Here is a 7,319-nt window from a genome sequence, read left to right as displayed (position 1 = left end):
GATACGATGGTACTGGGTGAACGTGAAAATCATGACATCCTATGTAGTTTGGGAGTAAATCCAAGGATATGGGTGGCCACTACATGGTAAATACTTTGACGTGAAGAATCTTATGCTTTCTAAGTTTTCGTCTGTCCGCTTCATGAAAGATGTAGTTGATTTAGAATCCTCATCTACCACGGGAAGAGTATTTCAATGGTCTCTTATGCTTTGTAAGTTTTCTTCTGTCCGCTTCATGAATGATTTAGTTGATTTAGCCTCCTCATCTACCACGGGAAGAGTATTTCAATGGTCTGTAACGCTTTTCGAAAAGACACTCTTATTCATATTCGTGTCGAACCTCGTACCACAGACTTTAATACAAGTATCACAAGTAGATTCATACTAGTTTCACATTACACTTCAGCAGATCTTCATGTCTGAGTATATTCAACTTGTTATATTTTTTTATAGGTTTGTATTTGGTTTCCTTCAAGCCTCTGTTGTCCGAACGAAAATAAGATGAGTGAATTAAGTCTTTCTTTTTAAGAGTTCATCCTTAATGAAGCTTCGACTTTTCACGATGCTCACTGTAGCATCATAAGTTTGTCTACGTATATCATATAACCAATTAGCCAGAACTGGCCAGTACGTATATCGAAAAGTGTTAATAATGTTTAGGTGGATTTTGCTTGAAATTTCTTGATATGAAGCCCTGCATCCCGCTGGCTTTGCTGCTTGCAGTAAGATTTTGGTAAGCGTACTTCAGATTAATGCTTATGGCTATTTTAAGGATTTCTTCCTTTGTCTCTGATATCTCCGAGAAGCTGTATAAGATTTTCGTAATGCACTTTTTGACAAGCACGTAGCATTGTGCACTTGTAATGTATTCTTCAAACCTAATGTATTGTATATGCCATCTATGTACCATCAATGTCTCTTTTATGCCTTATGTATCATATTACATAATAAAATGTAGCTATTAGTGAAAAAAAATGTGGTCGTAGGAGAAGTTGAATGTTTAAATGGCTTCTGGAAAAAAATAAAAAAAACTTTCCCCAAAATCTGTTTATTTACTTCTTCGAGGTTCTGGGTCCCCACAATCTGCACTAAAGGTGGGCCACATCCTAGATATATGTATATATTCTTTTTTAAGTCCAAAGTACGTTGAAGTTCATCCCATACTTTTCAGAAAATCTTCGGCAATCTGTCTAGTTCTCTGGATAGTTGAACATTCGGTCAAGTATGCAGAGTTTCAACCAGAATGTGTCATCTGCAAACACTGCAGTTTTGGAGGTTAGCTCCAATTCTAGATCATTGAGAATTATTAAAAATAGAACTTGGCCAAGGATCGACCCTGAGGGATCCCACCCGTCATGTTTCTCTACTCAGACACTTCACAATTTACAACCTTCACTAATGACTGAGAGTCAGTCACTGAATCAGCTCTCTATACTGCCCGATATGAAGTGAACTACAAATTTATCTTCGATCCGTTACTCCAGCAAAATTCTTTTGGAAGTCTGTTGACTGAATTCTTGTAACTGTAAGTGAAAAACTCCAGTTACTGCGAGAACCATGTTGATCTTTTGGGGTTAATATAGTATTGTCTAAATGAAATTTATCATTGCAGTCTCTAATTACAGAGTCAGTTGACCCACAATTGATAAGGAATGAATGGGGTGGTGTGTGTGTGTGTGCGTGCGTGTGTGTGTGTGTGTGTGTGTGTGTGTGTGTGTGTGTGTGTGTGTGTGTGTGTGTGTGTGTGTGTGTGTGTGTGTGTGTGTTTGAGAGAGAGAGAGAGAGAGATCGCTATATTAAATTTAATAAGTAAGTGCGTGGATAGCGGCCAGGTACTCATGTGCGGCTTCCTCCATGCACTTATATTGTGCCACGTACACTCCCCACCACACTCACCCCACCACCACCATAAACTCATCCTCCACAATCACACACTCACCCTCTCCCACCACACACCCACCCTCCCCCACCACACACTCACCCTCAACCACCACATACTCACCCCCACCACCACACACTTACCACCACTACCACACTCCCCCACCACCGCATACTCACCCCCACCACACACTCACCCCCACTGCCACACACTCACGCTCCACCACCACACACGCTCCACCACCACACACTCACCCTCTACCACCACACCCCTACCCCCACCACACACTAACTCCACTAACACACCCCTACCTCCACCCCACACAAACCCCACCACATCATACTCACCCCAAACTCTAACCCCATCACCACACACTCACCGTCCACCACCACACCACCCCCACAACCCCACACTCACGCCCACCACCACACACTCACCCCCACCACCACACACTCACCCCCCACCACCACCAAATACTCGCACTCCCCCACCATGCCAGACAACGTTCGCGATGCTCTAACCATTACACCACCAACTGGTGGTGTAATGGTTAGAGCATCACGAACGTTGTCTGGCTTCCCACGGGGCGGAACAAGCTGACGCGGGATCGAGTCTCGGGCAGCCGCAGTTTCGTTAATATCTGTATGGATAACTAAAGTGTAATGAACATTTGTTAATGTTTAATAATAATCCACAATGAAACAGAAACTTGGAAGAATAATTTTTTTTTATTAGCCGGTATTCTCCCGGCCCGGGTGTTTTCCAATAGTGGTGACCCGGCCTTGGTTCCCTATCTGGGGAGTGTCTCGAGACCTAAGTCTCCCATGGGAGGAGGTACAAGTACCCCCTCATATTTGGGACCACAGTCCCCGCCCTCACGGGGCTCGCAGCGAGAAGCTAGGCCTCTGGTCTGCCATCTGCCCCGCCCCAAAGGGGCTTGTGGAGATGGCAGTCTTGTGAGCTGCAGGTAGTAGCAAGCTCAGGCTTTCTTAAGAATAATTGATTTGTATATTTCGATCCCCTTCTGGAATACTCTTAAGCAAAAATATAAGTGAAAGGAGAACATTGCATATACAGGGAGGGTTGCACCTCACCTTGTACGAGGTAGTAGCGCCAGGGGAAACGCGTCAAATGGGGAAGTGGGTACAGAAGACTCGACCTGTGGTGAAGGTAAAAATATGGGTAGGAAGTTCCTTTGTGATTTGTGATTCCCGATCTTATGTTGGCGTTCTTTATTAGGATGGTGCTGGTATGCACTTCATGAGGGGTGAATTTTGAAATAACGTCTAGCTTCCATTGTCCCTGTCAGATGTTGAAATCGGGGTGGGGGGGGTTAGTTGTGACGGTAGGTTCTATCATTTTGCGTTTGTAGCTGCAGTGTAATTTGTGTTTGACAGTGGCAGATTCCCAATAAATATTGAAATTACTGATGCTGGCAGGTTGAAAAAACGGCCGAATTATCATGTGCATTACTTATTGTCCTCTAGTGCTCGATGATCCTCGTATATAGCATTCGGCCTGTTTAACCAGTGTACACTTGGTTGCAGTCTTTACATGGTATCTGCTAAATTCCTGCTGTGTCTTGTGTAGCTGAATGTTTGTTTCATAGAAAAGAGATTCCCTAGTTAGGACAGAGCGTGATTATGTTGGTCACTTTGATGAGACGATTGAATGTACGTACATAACCTCAGTTGACAAAAAATCAATTCATTGTACCCTGCCACCAAAGCACATTCAGTTGTCTCAAAGGAACAAATATAATCACGTTCCATCCTAACAAACTAGGGAATCTCTTTTCCAAGAAACACAAACATTTAGCTACGCAGGAGACACCAGGAGTTTAACAGATACCATGTAAAGACTGCAACCAAGTATATAGGTCAGACAGGTCGAACGCTATCCACAAGGGTCATCGAACACTAGATGGCAATAAGTTATGAACAGGATAATTGAGCCATTTTTCAACATGTCAGCAACATATACAGTATGTTGCAGAAGAGGGAAGTTTACATTACTTCTTGTGAGCTTCACAGGGTCTTCACCTAACCTATCTGCAGAATAGAACTTCAGTTAACCACTGATGTCTGTACAGTGTTTCTTTCTTTAACCACTGATGTCTAAACACTGGGTTTTCGCCGCTTCATTTATGTTTCTGTCCCGGATCTTCAGTTTCAATTAATCTATACACATTTGATATTTACCTTTAAATTTGTCTTTAAATCTAGTAATTATACCATTGATGTCAGTGTACTGGGATTTACCTTTAACACGAATGTCTGACCACTGTACTATTCAGGAATTCTAAAATTCACGTGATTAGTAATGCCGTAGAGGAGCTGGGCGAGTATTCGCTTATTAAGACTCAACACCATCTCGCTGGTCTCGTAGCATCTGTGAAGTGTAGCTATTAATATTACTAAACTTCTCTAGAATCCTTTCACGAAAAAATATTTCCAGTTCAGCAGATATAACAAGGTGATGAGTGTTTACGAAATTGTGTGAGAGCTGAACAATGGTAATGAAGCATCTTATGTTAGCAGAGAATTCGCTGATGGAACCTGTCCGAATTTAACTACGGTACTTTTTCATCGTCGGCAATGCTATTTTTTTATGTTTTAAGTTTTGCTTGGAGGGGTTGAGTTAGGTTATACTAACTTATAAAAAAAGGAATATTTAACCACAATTAAGTAAATTAGATCAAACGGTCGCGATATGTCTGGCAACGAGGTAGTCAGCATGGCCTGGAAACATTCAAATCTTTGCGACTGTCACTGTTGGAGCGATTATGAGGTAGCTATTGGACTGGTTTTTATTGTTTGCACTCTGTTTCAATGTGCTTAGGAATATAACAGGTGGTATAACTTTTTCTGGCAGGGGTTGATTACTGGAGTACAAATTTTAGTTGCAAGGGCTGGATACAAGAGTACGATTTCAGAGACGGGTTGGGTAATTCTGTACAACACATTGAGGCAGCGGTGGGAAAATGGAGAGTAATTCGTTGTGGCTGGAATTGGGTGAGGAATTAGCCACGAGTGTAATACCTAGGTATCTTTACTCTGTGACACAGGTGTGGTACTGGGGAAACAAACCTTCGTAGCAGTGGTGGGGTGCAACATCGTTGTCATCTGAAAGGAAAAGTCACCTGGGCTTACTTTCTATACCTGATGAGTTTGGTAACCACGCACAGAATTAGAGTTTATACCTCCTGATTATAATAAAAATTATAATGAATGGCAACAACAGCTGCAACATTGCCCTGCTTCCTACAAGGAAACCTTTCATGTAGAGTAAATCAAATAACTTTTGCAGATCCAGTGGTACCGCACTCAGTCTCTCTCTCTCTCTCTCTTTTATTTATATATATATATATATATATTATATATATATATATATATATATATATATATATATATATATATATATATATATATATATATATATATATATATATATATATATATATATGTATATATATATATATATATATATATATATATATATATATATATATATATATATATATATATATATATATATATGTATATATATATATATATATATATATATATATATATATATATATATATATATATATATATATATATATATATATGTATATATATATATATATATATATATATATATATATATATATATATATATATATATATATTTATATATTTATAATATAATATAGGGAAGTACCACCTCTATAGCTGGAATGGGGACCCTCATCCTCAGAGAAGACAATAAACGTACCTCAGGGAAAACTCAAGGTTCTCCCCGGAGCTGTTTGAATATTTTCTTCTCCTACCACCCCCTATATTTATATTCTATGTGGACATTTATTAATAAACAAAATACATTTACAGAAAAAAACATAAACATGAATACAATGGCACAATGTATCAAAGATGATGAATTTCCTCCAGCTCCTCCGAGGCTGGACGTGAACCAAGTATGCAGCAAGCATTTCCCCTCTGGATGGCGACGCTGAGGCGCTGGAACATGAAAGTGGCTGCCCTTGGGTCCCTGGTGGTGTCGATGAGTCTGGAACCCAATTCTTTAAGGAAACGTGTGGCATTTTTTCCCCATGATCCCAAGGTCTCTGATCCCACTGGGACAAATTGATACTGTTGGCTAATGTCCCTGTACTTGCTGATCTTGTACTCCTCCCTGTGGTCAGCAGCTCCTCCCTGTCGCCCCACACTGTGATGGATATAGGTGTCAGCCAGTGTGGACACACAGGTATAGTCCCATGCTAAGAGCTTGCCATTCTTCCAAGGATAGATGGTGATCCCGTCGGGGCGGTTTGCTGGGTTGTGGGTATTGTTTGCTGCAAGTGATCGTGGCTCCCTCTCGGCAGGGCATCCAGCTGTAGCAAGGGTTCTCTTAATGATGTCGTTGACCTCATTGTGTCTTGCATGCCAGCCCTTGGTTTTGGAACAGTTAAGACCATGTAGACAGTATTGGTCTGCTTGCACTTCGCCGCAAATACACATATATTCTGTGTGAATTGGGGCAGCAAGGCGCAGAGCCACTGCAATACGGAGGGTCTTAGGGTCGAGTCGCGTTCCCATTGCCGATATGGGAACTGTTTGGAGGAAGTCCCCGGAGTGAGGTGCACTCACAGCCTGGAGACGGGCAATCTCCCTATCTGATGTTGCAGCCCTGAGCATGTTGGCAAGCACCTTTTCAGCAATTGGGCTATCCCAGCTTGACTGTTTGTGAGCCAGTGCTGCACTAGGGTTTGGTGCTGGAGCAGCAAGAGTCTCCCATTCGGTGATGGCACTGACATAGCTAGGGTCTTCTATTCCTGCTGAGTCACTGAGGGTGTCAGGAAGAATTTGTCTTATCAACTCGTTTGATGCTTTGGAAGAGGATAGGAAAGCTGGTAGAGCAATCTGGGAGGATCTGCGTACTCCTAGCCCTCCAAGCCTGACCGGAAGTGAGGCTTGCAACCACTGTCCATCGTCAAGGGAAAGATTCAATACACTCTCTAGCATGGCCTTCAGGAGAGAGTCATATTCCTTGAGTTTTGGACTGCTGAAGGCTGGGGAGCATCTCAGAAAATAGGTAAGTTTTGGGGTTGACAGGCACCTGGTGAGTAGGTAGAAGGCATCGTGTGTGTCAATGTCTTTCATCCTGCTTTCCATCGTCCGGAGGTCTGAGACTTTTTTTCCTAGGATCAGATCGATGGCATTGGACCCAAGAGGAGCACCGAGGAGAGTGCTATTGGCTGGATCAATGGCTCGTGCTCCTGGTAAAACGGTACTAATATTCTGGATCAACTGTTGATTGGTAGAAACTATTTCACATTTGGTGGGGTTTAAAGAAAGGCCCAGGCTTTCTCCCATGTCTTTAATTTTACTGATGTCCTCCAGGAGAGATTCTGTTGTGCCAGCTAGGGTACCGTCGTCCAGGAACCAGATATTGAGCT

Source organism: Cherax quadricarinatus, chromosome 7 (assembly GCF_038502225.1).
Source record: "Cherax quadricarinatus isolate ZL_2023a chromosome 7, ASM3850222v1, whole genome shotgun sequence".
NCBI lineage: Eukaryota > Metazoa > Arthropoda > Malacostraca > Decapoda > Parastacidae > Cherax > Cherax quadricarinatus.
This window is presented reverse-complemented; position numbering follows the sequence as displayed.